Raw genomic sequence first — 12,578 nt, 5'->3', positions numbered from 1 at the left:
GATTAAACTATAAGTTTCTGTTGAGTCAACAAACCCAGATAGCCTTTGCTCCCTGACTGCCTGTTTGAGTTAATTAATGACCAATTTTAAAGCTGAATGAGGATAAAACAGAGATACTGTTACTTCGACCAAAATTAAAGTTATTTATAATATTCGATTATTTAGCATATTAATAATAATTATTATTATTGTTAATAGTATTATTATAATTAACATACTCATTTTTGGCATTTAGCAGACGCCTTATTCCTAAGCGACTTACATTTGACTAAGCAAGTGAATCATCAATTCACAGTTGTAGCAAGAAGAGTAATCTAGCTCAGGCCAGGGGCCATTGGCAGTCGTCATGATAGAAGAAGAAAGAAATATTATTATTTTTTAATAGACACTGGAGAAACAGTACAAGGGGGGAAGTAGAAATCTTAGGGGTCACAGTATAGGGGGAAGCAGGTGTCTCAGGAGTGTTACGTCCCTGTCTGTTTTTGCTTTGTGTTTGTGTCTGTGTCTCTCTCTCTCTCCCAGATGTTCGTGATCCCTTGATTGTCTCCCTGTTAATCATCCATCATCAAGTCCACCTGTGTTCCTGTCCTGTCAACCAATCACCTGTCTACCTGTTCCCTATATATGTGGCTGTTTGTTACTTGTGTAGGTTAGAGGGAAGAGGGGTGAGGTTATGTTTGTGTCATTTGTGTCATGCTATTTTGAGTAATTCTGTTTCATTCTGTTTTGTTAGTATATTAGTTGGTTGCTACATTTGTCTGTCTAGTGTTTGTTTGGTTACCTATGGTCCCCGGTTGCCTTATCCTGGGAGAGGGCTAGGTAAGATACCCTGGGGTTTACATCACATCATGTAGGTAACTGTTTGTCTAAACACACTAGGTAAGAACGAGCGGATGTCACTCATCCTTTGTAGCAGTTAGATTTAGGTTCCGGGTAGATTAGTTAGCAGTTCTGTACCTAGGTAGACATGCTAGATTAGAGGTGTAGGGAAGCATAGGGCTGTGGTTTTATTGTGACACCGTTCGCAGCCTTCTCCCTCCCTTCCTACCCTCTGTTTATTTTCCCCGGCTTAGTTTTTGTATTATCCCCCCCCCCCCCCCCCTGTTTCATGTATATTTGGATGTCCATGGATGTCCATGTTTTTTCACTATTATTATTATTTAGTGGCAAATAAATCCTTTTCTTTAAGGTTACCTTGTTGTCGGTCTGAGAGTGTTTGAGCACCACACGCAGTCAGTTGCTTCACCAGTGCTTGTACACAGGCTATGTTGCAGTCCTCCCTCCTCCCTAGTCTTACATCTGAGGGAGGACGTAACAAGGAGACACAGTGCTAGGGGATAGTAGATGTCTCAGGAGGAGCAGTTAAGGTATAACCTGAAGAGATGGTTCTTCCGGGTAAGCCTGGTTACATTTGCAGCACGTGTAGTCTACATGGAAACAACAAATGTAGCTCCTTGACAAATTACTCATTGCATGTTGGCTAAGGAAAAATTAAATAGGGTGAAAGTTTACTTTACATGCGCTAGAAAAACTATGAAAAGACAGGAACTCCCTGGGGTAGTTACATCATGTAAAATGTATCTCTGGCCCTATCCAGCGGTCATAAAGCATAAATGCACCTGCCTATTGGAAAACATACAAACTGTTGTGTTATAATTAGTGGGCCAATAACATTGTTATTGGTCATACTTATTATTATAGTGGAGTTGCTTCAGCATGTCCAACTATAGTTATTGCTCATACTTATTCTTATTAGGTGGGCTTGCTTAAGCAACTCATTATTGTTCTTCAACATTGGCCTACTTATTATTTGGTGGGCTTGCTTAAGCAATATGGAGGGCGGATCGTGCCACATTCAAATGCAATACACACATCGGAATGCAATACACACATCGGAATGCAATACACGTGTAACACTAAATACAATGCAAAAATACGGCATATTTGTGCCAAAATTAAATCAATGTGTATTACATTTGAGCGCAGCGCATTACATTTGGTCATGAGTGCATTTCATTCGAGTGTGCATTGTATTACATTTCAACATGAGCGCATGTGTATTACATTTGAGCGCAGCGTATTACATTTGGTCCTGAGTGTATTTCATTCGAGTGTTGCCACGGTGCTAATTTGCATTGGATTTCGACATCCGGTGCTAATTTGCATTGGATTTCTTTCCAACGTGAGTTTTTGGCACGGGGGGAGGAGCTGGAAGAGACTATAAAAACTGTAAGATCTGTACTTCGCCGTTTGAAATTTTTGCCTTTTGAGTGTCCACAGCCACAGCCGGTACTACCGTATTGAATCTCCAGGTAATGTATTTCTGACATCTATCACTTTTGCTGTCGTTAATTTTAAGATACTTTATTTACACCCCTCCACCCCCCCCCCTCCTTACCCTTACTGTCCTATTATGATTTTGATTTTATTTTATTGTTTGTTTGGGGTTATGTTGTTGGTTTGTGTTTATTTGTGTTTATAATTTATTACTTTTCTCTCAGGGACATTACCATTAAGTACTATTTCTTGTCATCAATGATGGACTGTGGGTGGGAAACACCTATGGGGATATTGAGCTGTGTAAGAGCTGATGGAGTCGCGTTTTGGCCCTCCATTTTCTACAATTTTGTTACTGTTTAGATATATATATATATATATATACTGTTGCCTACATGCTGTTATTCATGATATTCATGTCTAAGCTGAACCAGCTCACCCGATCACCCCAATCAGTAATGTGTATTGTCTATGTCCATGTCTAAAAAAATCAATAAAAAGAATTAAGAAAGGAAAGATACTTTATTTCGCTGTTTTGGTAGTCTGTCCAATGTGACTAGCTAGCTACGATTATAACATCTTCATATATATATAGCAGGAACTTCTGGTAGAACATACAGCATTCAAAACACTGCATTGCAGTCATATGGAAATGCTTTTATAGTTCATATCAGTTTTATGTAGCATTTGCTGTTAGGAATGAGGTTCACGACAACAATTCATCACAAATTGTTTATTTCCATTCACAGGAGAGGTGGAGTCCACAGTCAGTGCAGGGTGGAGAGCAGTGCAGTAAGGTCGATTTTGGATGAGGGATGAGATGAGGGAGCAAATAGTGACTATGATGTGATTTACAGTAAATGTGACCTAAGCACTATACACATTACTGTAAGTTGTAAGCAGATTGTTCATGAGTTCAAGCAGAACAGAGAGCAGGACTGAACTGGCTACACATCCCCCTGTCTGATTTTATTGAACACAATGCTACCTGACGTGTTGACCACGGCAGCACACACATGTACTATCTTGTCAATGGTAGCTACATCCCTGTTCTCAATCTCATCCCCCAGGGACTTCACAAAGCCAACAGGAAGTGGCCTGATGAGGATTTGGATCACGTGTTCTGCAAAATACCAATAAGTCTTTTGAGAATCTTTTTAGGAAAAACATCACATCATTTTACCCATATTCTCAGTATTTGTTATAGCACTGTTACAAATGTTGTACACAAATTGTTAGTCATACTTTATGCTGTGTTGTTGAATATTAATTTAATGTAGGAGTTTCAATTAAATTGTGATCATTTATAAAGAAATATACTTGCCAATATGAATCAGAACTTTTGATTTCAACTTTTGAGCATATTCCGATTAATACAGGAATATGGTGTGCATGTAAACGTAGTCATTGAGATGAAAAGCAATATCACACAGTATGCAATAATATAGTTCAGATATGATACAGTACAGGAAGTTCAAGTAGTACTCGTTGATTGTTGGACTCGGACACCTATGATCATAATATCCAATAACAGTGACCATTAATACAATTTAAAAGGACAATATGGTTACAGAATATATCACATAACCTTGTTTTGTTGGATTTGGAGCTTTGTATACTGTTCTGCACAAACAACGCAAGCTACTTTCCAAATCCCACTCCCTCAATACACTGTATATAGCCATGCTTGAAAGTCGTCATCAGACAATGGGACTTACTGTATATGAAGATCAAATCACTTGATCGGCAACGACACTATATAATAGTTTGCCTAACTGGCCATCGGATTTGGGCTTCTTATATCTAAAAAGCACTACGGTTTTCTTATTTTATCGGATTAAAGTAGAAAAGACCAGAAATTTCCATTGACCGCCAGTCAAACTTCTACACTTCTATCACCCAAAAAGGGGCGTGGACATGACGGGAGAGCAAAGTACCCGGTGTTACGTCTGTAGTTTACGACAGTTTGGGCTTTACGACAGTGCCGTATTACGTTATGTGGGACACTCGTGTTTGATTAAATGGAGTTGCCAGCTCCGACTAGAAGCTCTGAGTTCGACTCTGTTATTGAACATAACATTGGCGACGAGGATGGCTGATTGTTCTCTATCCCCACCCTCTCCTTTCCTAGCAGTCCCGGCAGAACCACCGATTCCGTGGAACCGCTGGATTTCCTCGTTCGAGACATATATCCTAGCTGCCGGCTTAGAGGACGTATCTGACAAGAGGAAATGTGCGCTGTTGCGGCACTGCCTAGGAGCAGAGGGTCAGCGCGTGTTCGGAACTCTCGGCACCGCGGCGAGATACACAGACGCTGTGGAACTACTGAAGCAACACTTCGCCCCTCCACAAAGCGCTCTTCTCCGCCGCGTCATATTCAAACGAAGACACCAACGTACAGGTGAGACAGTGACACAGTATGTGGCTGATCTGCGGGGTCTGGCGAGCTCATGCAAGTTCGGGGCATTACAGAACGAAATGATAAGAGACCAACTCATCTTACACACAAACTGTGACAAGATTAGGGAAAAACTGTTACTGGAAAATGATGAACTTACATTATCAGCAGCTCTGAACATAGCGGCCCTGGTCGAAACAGCATTGGAATGTGCAGTTAGTTCTTCAGCCTCTCCCAGCTCACCGGCAGAGGGCGCGCACAGCCTACAGGTGCCCCTCCTCCACGTGAGTGCAGCCAGCGGCGGGGAGAGCATTTTACTGGCCTCTCGGTCACGCGACCAGCCACACCAGCCGTGTGGGAATTGCGGCTCTTCTGCACACAATTCAAGAGCTCAGACATGCCCAGCCCGTGGTAAAACCTGCTCCAACTGCGGGAGACTAAACCACTTTCACAAGGTCTGCAGGTCTGCCCCAGCTAGAGCTTCCCAGTCACCTACCACAGTCATCCATAATGTCAGCTCAGGACGAGCGCCATTCAAAACATGCTCGTTGATGGTTGGTGATGTCACTCTGCCGCTCCTCCTAGACACTGGAGCCACAGTGTCCCTTGTGAACTTGACGACCTATACACAGTTCTTCTCCCATGTGCCCCTGGGGTTGCCCTCCACCACCCTGCGTGGCTATGCCAACTCTGAGATTGACATTGTGGGCTCTTTTCAGCTGCCTGTGAAGTACGGGGAGAGGACACTGCCGGTTTTCAGGTTCAACGTTGCACGCCACGGGACCAACCTGTTAGGCCTCGACCTGTTCAACGCCCTCGGTTTCACCCTGCAAGACACAGCTGGCTCAGAGATTCACACCGTTTCCATCCCCTGGCAGCAACAGTGGCCTGCGCTGTTCAGCGGTGTAGGCTGGCTCGACACTTTTGCCCACCAGCCTCTGTTAGATCCTACAGTGATGCCTGTTATACAGCCCCTCCGCCGCTCCCCCCTGGCTCTCCGCGATGACATCTCCTCTCAACTACAGAGCATGCTCGATAGCGACATCATTGAGCAGGTAAATGCATCGCCTTGGATCTCCAACCTGGTGGTGGCGAAGAAGAAGTCTGGGGGGCTGCGCATCTGCGTGGATCTGAGAGCGGTAAACAAGGCCATCATCCCTGACAAATACCCCCTGCCAACGATAGAGGAGCTCACCGCCCAGTTCTACGGGTCCAGCGTGTTCTCTAAACTGGACCTCCGTCAGGGTTACCTCCAAGTGCCACTACACCCCGAGAGCCGCAACCTCACAGCGTTCATCACTCACAGAGGGGTTTTCCGCTACAAACGCATGGCTTTCGGTTTAAGCTCCGCCCCCAGCTGCTTCCAAAAGATCATGGCCTCCATCTTCGCTGGGATCCCAGGTGTGGCCATCTATCTTGATGACATCGTGGTTCACGGGGCCACCGTCGAGAGCCACGACGAGCGTCTCCACAGTGTGTTCAGTGCATTGGCCAAGCATCACCTCACACTCAATGGTGAGAAGTGTGTATTCGCCGCCCCAGCCATTGACTTTGTGGGGTTCCGCCTCTCAGCTGATGGCACGTACCCGCTGCACCCGAACACCGAGGCCATCCATCATGTCCCGGAGCCCACCACAACCGCTCAGGTGGCCTCCTTTCTAGGCATGACGGCGTACTACCTCCGTTTCCTGCCACAGTACTCGGCCACAACCACACCACTGCGGAAGCTGTTGAAGCATGACGAGCCCTGGCTCTGGACGTCTGCCTGCTCAGACGCCGTACGCCTCCTGAAGGCCCAACTCACCTCGCCACCGGTCCTGGCGCATTTCGACCTGGCCAGCCCCACTCTTGTCACGTGCGACGCCTCTGCCACAGCCATTGGTGCGGTATTGTCCCAGCTGCAAGGGGGGGTGGAGAGACCGATCGCCTTCGCCTCCCGTGCTCTCAGCCCCACGGAACAGAAGTACTCGGTGGGGGAGCGGGAGGCCCTAGCATGCCTCTGGGCATGTGAGCGCTGGCACATGTACCTCTATGGACGTTTATTCACACTGAGGACAGACCACCAGGCCCTCATCACCCTCCTGGCCACGTCTGGCACCGGTCACAAGCCACTCCGCCTCCACCGCTGGGCCGACCGCCTGCAGCAGTACAACTATCGGTTACAGTTCACACCAGGACGAGACAACGTGGTAGCCGACTTGCTATCATGCTCAATCCCCAGCCCACCCACAGCCCCAACCTTGACCCCCGGACTGGACCAGGCTGAGCATGACCTCGTCCAGCTCCTCCACACACCCCTTCAGGAGACGGTGTCGCTGAAAGAGCTCCGGGATGCCTCAGCCGATGACCCCACCCTCTCTACACTCTCAACCTACATCACGCAGGGGTGGCCGGCAAGAGTACCTGACGAGCTACTCACTTACTCCAGGATCAGGGAGGAGTTGTCGGTTTGGAATGACACCTGTGTCGCTCGCGGGTTCTGCACTGTGGTCCCAGGTGTCCTTCGGGCGCGTATCCTTGCTATGGCGCACGAGGGTCACCTGGGCATAGTCAGGCTCAAACAGCGCTGTCGTGATGTTGTGTGGTGGCCAGGTATCGACAGGGAACTCGAAACCCTGGTCAAGGATTATCGGGCCACGCGACACGCCACTACAGGAGTCTCCCCAGCCTCCCTCATGCTGGGGCGGGAGCTCCAGCTGCCTCTCGATAGGCTCCGCCCTACACTAGCTCAGCCCCCGTTCCATCCAGTTCAAGCCACAGTCACCAAACACCAGCGCTTGATGAAGGATCGTTTCGACAGGGCCAGACGTGCTAGGCCACCTGTCATTGCTGTGTCGGACTGGGTCAGGATCCGACGACCTCATCGGGACAACAAACTCCAGTCGTTCTGGTCTGACCCTGTCCAGGTCAGCAAACAGCTTGGCCCGGCCTCGTTTAGGCTCGCCGACGGCACTCGCTGGCAGGCTACCCGCCTGCGTAAGGTGCAGCCTCCCCCTGGCCCAGCACTGAGTGTGGCCTCTTCCACAGTCTTGCCAGCCGCACGGTTGGATGAAGCAGCAACCCCGGCCTACCAGGCTCAGCCCCAAGGCGTGGAGCCGCCACCAGTGGCTGTGACTGCACCAGAGCCACGTCTGGTTCGAGCACACAACAGGCCCGAGCACTTGCGTGACTACATGACTGAGTATCACACCTAGGTTGTGTGAGGGGGGGGGAAATGTTACGTCTGTAGTTTACGACAGTTTGGGCTTTACGACAGTGCCGTATTACGTTATGTGGGACACTCGTGTTTGATTAAATGGAGTTGCCAGCTCCGACTAGAAGCTCTGAGTTCGACTCCGTTATTGAACATAACACCCGGATGCGTTGCTCTTATGAATTACTGTTATTTCAACATTTAAGCTTTTTTCACACATAGTTCCCTATCATTTCTATGGAATCCCAAGCTGTGCTGTCCAGGCGTTTTCGCCGTTCACTCATGAGCCCAATGCCGGTAGATTCGCGTCTTGCTCCCTTTAACATGTCGGCGTTTCCCTGGTTCCATCTACTAGAACTACTAGATCTACTAGAACTGAAAGCGGCAAGTAACAGGCACGTAACATCCATTTATATATTTATAAATAAATATATTTGACTACCAGCAAGACACTGCAGCAATCGTATCTATAACAAACGCGGAGATTGTAAGAGCCCCGCCGTCAGTCCAATGAGAGCGGGTTTCTGGTGCAGGAGTTCAAGCCAGCTAGCAATCAGAAGGTTGCTGGATTGATCCTTGCCTCAGGAGAGAGTGGTTGACTTTAATTTAATGTTCATTTTTTTGGGTGTTAAACAGAAGCCAAATCGATTTACAATAAATACATGTTAAGTGAAATGTATTATATATGTCCTCAGTTGAATATAGATTGTGTTTATTCTGTGCCCAGGTTAATAAGGGGATGCAGTACTGTTGTTATACCATTGAGGGGCGCTACGTAAGACTGCAGGCTTGTGTTATATGTTAATGTGTTGATGCACTTGTCCGGGTTGTTGTCTATTCTAAGTTAAGTTAGCTCGGCTGAGCGAAAAGATGTACCTGTGGTGAGGTGGAAATTAACCATGCCCGACAATTAATCGCCTCCGTCCAATATTGATTCTCCCCGAGTGCAACGTAGGTGGAAGCTGCCATCATTAACGTTAACAATTAGTGATGGGGGAAACGAAGCTTTCGACGCATTGACACATTCTACACAATTGTGTCGGAAAAAGTGTCGATCTATCGATGCAGTCGATACAGTAGCTCCACAATGCCATCTGCTGGTCAGGTCATGGTATGGCGCCTGTATCGACTGATTCACAAGTCAGGAATTTGGGGCAAAATACAATAAGCCCACCGTCATCTGCGATGTCTTGTTCAATAAAGGTGCTGTGACAAACTGTGTCGATGTGTATGTGGTCTTAAATGTTGGTGTGTCTAGTAGACTATAATAAATACATTAATAAATAATGTGAATGAATATATATGAATAAATAAATAAATGCAACTGTTGTGTCCATTTCTGATATGAATAGAATAGAATTTGCCATTTAGCAAACGCTTTTAATCCAAAAGCTACTTACAGGGACATTCCCCCTGGAGTAATTGTAGTACTCAAGGGCACACTCGTGGTGGTGTTTCAGGCAGGATTTGAACTCACAACCTTCCGATCACCAGTCCAATTCACTATTCACTCCACTATCCCCATGACATGTAAGGATACAAATCTGAATGACGTTTCGGCATAGTGGGACATGGCTGTTTGACAATTGGAGCAGATACAAATGGTCCACATGTCATAACAGGGCCAACAGTGTTGGGACGTGCTCGTTGAACAGGGAAAGAGTGCAAAACAAGGCTATATTGCTTCACACAAGCAAATACAGAGGGTTCACCACAAGGTGCAAGCCATTCATAAGCCTCAAGAATAGAAAGGCCAGATTAGACTTTGACAAAAAACATCTAAAAAAGCCAGCCCTGTTCTGGAACAGCATTCTTTGGACCGATGGAACTAAGATCAACCTGTACCAGAATGATGGGAAGAAAAAAGTATGGAGAAGGCTTGGAACGGCTCATGATCCGACGCATACCACATCATCTGTAAAAAAAACGTGGAGGCAGTGTGATGACATGGACATGCATGGCTTCCAATGGCACTGGTTCACTAGTGTTTATTGATGATGTGACAGAAGACAGAAGCAGACAGATGAATTCTGAAGTGTTTAGGGATATTCTGTCTGCTCAGATTCAGACAAATTCAGCAAAGTTGATTGGATGGTGCTTCACAATACAGATGGACAATGACCCAAAACATACTGTGTAAGCAACCCAGGACTTTTTTTAAGGCAAAGAAGTGGAATATTCTGCAATGGCCAGAGTCAATCACCTGATCTCAACCCAATCAAGCATGCATTTCACTTGCTGAAGACAAAACTAAAGGCAGAAAGACCCACGAACAAACAACAACTGAAGACTGTCAATGACCCCAGGTGTGGGACTTTATTAGGTCAAACAGGTTTGAGGGGTCAGGCAAAGGACTTGGTGGAGTCAGGCAAGGGTCAGGCGATCATCATTGTAATCCATGGAGCAGGGCAGGAACCGTGGTGCAAGGTGCTGGGCTGGAGGTGTCCATGGTGCTCAGTGCCCACTGATGAGCTAAATAAAACATTCTATTTCTGATGAGTCAACAGCACTAGGGCTCCTTCACAAAACCCTTACTGGAATCTTCATACACTCTGTGAATCTGCAACACAAATGCCAAAAAAAGTGTACAAGGGATCAAATCAATTCAAATTTTATTTGTATAGCGCATCTCACAAGATGCGACTCAATGCGCTTCACGTAATGACAGATGTTCAGTGTCCAGTGTAGTGTAGTGTTCAGTGTTGTGTCCAGTGTCCAGGTTCCAGTGATAGCTTGGTCAAAAGGACGCAAGGGTAAAAAACCTGTGCACTGTGCATCCAGGAAAATTCTCCTGCAGCCCTCTAGTCGTAGAGCGACTACTTACCAGTTTGCCCACCAGTGCAAAGCCACGGCCCCCACAACCCCCCCGAGGGACCCCACACGCCCGACCCACCCCACCACCGGCGCACCCGGCCCAGCCCACCAGGCTCAGACTATCATAGCCCTGCACGAGGCTAGCCGGGTCAGGTGCCCCAGCGGCAGAACAGACCAAGCACGCAGGCCGGCCGGGGGCCCCCGAGGAGAGGCCCAGGGAGCCCGGCGCACGGCAGGCAAGCAGGGGCGAAAAACCTGTACACAGCGCCTCCAGGAAAAGTGCCACTAGACCTTAGGGGTCTAGCCGGTGTGTATCTTATGAGTGATAAATCATTGCTGTTTGCACTTTATCGCCAATGCTCTTTTAACATTGCCTCTATGGTCTTTCAGCTTCCTTTTTTCTTCTTCGCTCAAATTTTCGACCATGTAATGGTCAAACAGCTGCTTCTCACTGTTGAGACAAAATGTTATAAAGAAGTGATTAATACATAATTTAAGAAACTCACATGTATCAGTGGTTGCAAACTGTCATGGAAATTGTATTAGCACTCTCCAGCTTACCTCAAGTCATACTGTGGTCCACATTTATACATTTCCATGGCTTTCTTATTGGAAACACAGTCCACAGATAATTAAAAAAACAAGAATTAGACATACATAAATAGGGGGATATAAATAAAAATAGAATAGAAATACATTAACTGTACATAGCTCATAACTGTATATAATTATCTTTGTTTTGTCACTATTTGCACTTCTGGTTATATGCCAAACTGCATTTTGTTGTTGGTACTTGTACTCAGCAATGACAATAAAGTTTAATCTAATCTAATATCTGATAACGCTAAACCACTTAGGATTACCCAGTTAGCCAAGCCTGATTTATGAACAAAAATACGTGCGAAACAGCCAAATGCGTAACACATCCAACAACCTAAATAATAAATACATATATGAAAACTATAACATGTTCATTAATCATTATTTCGAAATTCTCACCTGAGCTGTATTTGCCATTGTCCTTTAAAATCTCGGGGTCCTCTAGAGTCCTTTAAAATCTCGAGGTTTCTCGCGGTTACTTATGTGATGACGCGCTCGAACCAAATATGATCTTCATGCGTCCGGGTGTCGACACCCTGCGGATGCAGCTGGACCCTTCTCTCTCAAATTGACACAAGCATCGATACATTTGTATCTTCGTCGAGCGTAATATCACTATTAACAATACATCTGTCTAAGTAAAGGAATCATCTATCCATCAGTAATCATAAGAAATAGTCATCTAATATGCCAAATCCAGGGTCCAGTTAACAATGCTAGAAGAACATCATTACTAGTCAGAAAGGCTTCAAACAGCATTGTAGTTATGTCAGTTCTCACTACACCATCATTTTAAACATACATTTTTAGATTAGATTAAACTTTATTGTTATTGCAGAGTACAAGCATCAGACAACGAAATGCAGTAAAACGTTTGTCAGAAGCAGGATTCAATGGTCACAGTAAAAATGCACTTTGTATGACGTCACCAGTCATAGTTGAAACTCAATTAATTAATATTCTGGATGTGTTGACGAGTAGGTTGGTACTAATATATGAACAAATATGAAAAATTATAATGATAAATATTGTGCTCCCATGACTTTCCAGTTATCTTTTATTTTGGAATCACGAAAACGAAACCGGAAATCTTCTTGTCAGAATCTGCCGCCATTTGCAGTCATTCACAGAACGCAGATGTTTCCGAGTTGGTCATGAATGACGTCATGAATGACCACTAATCCCGTTGATCTGTTTACAAGAGACCGGTCTCAAATGTGGGAGTGGCTTGATACATTTCATGTAAAAAATCGCACATCCAGGCTGGTTAATCGACATTGGGATTTGAACATGACA

Source organism: Nansenia antarctica (genome assembly GCF_963989245.1).
Source record: "Nansenia antarctica genome assembly, chromosome: 1".
Classification (NCBI taxonomy): Eukaryota; Metazoa; Chordata; class Actinopteri; order Argentiniformes; family Microstomatidae; genus Nansenia; species Nansenia antarctica.
This window is presented reverse-complemented; position numbering follows the sequence as displayed.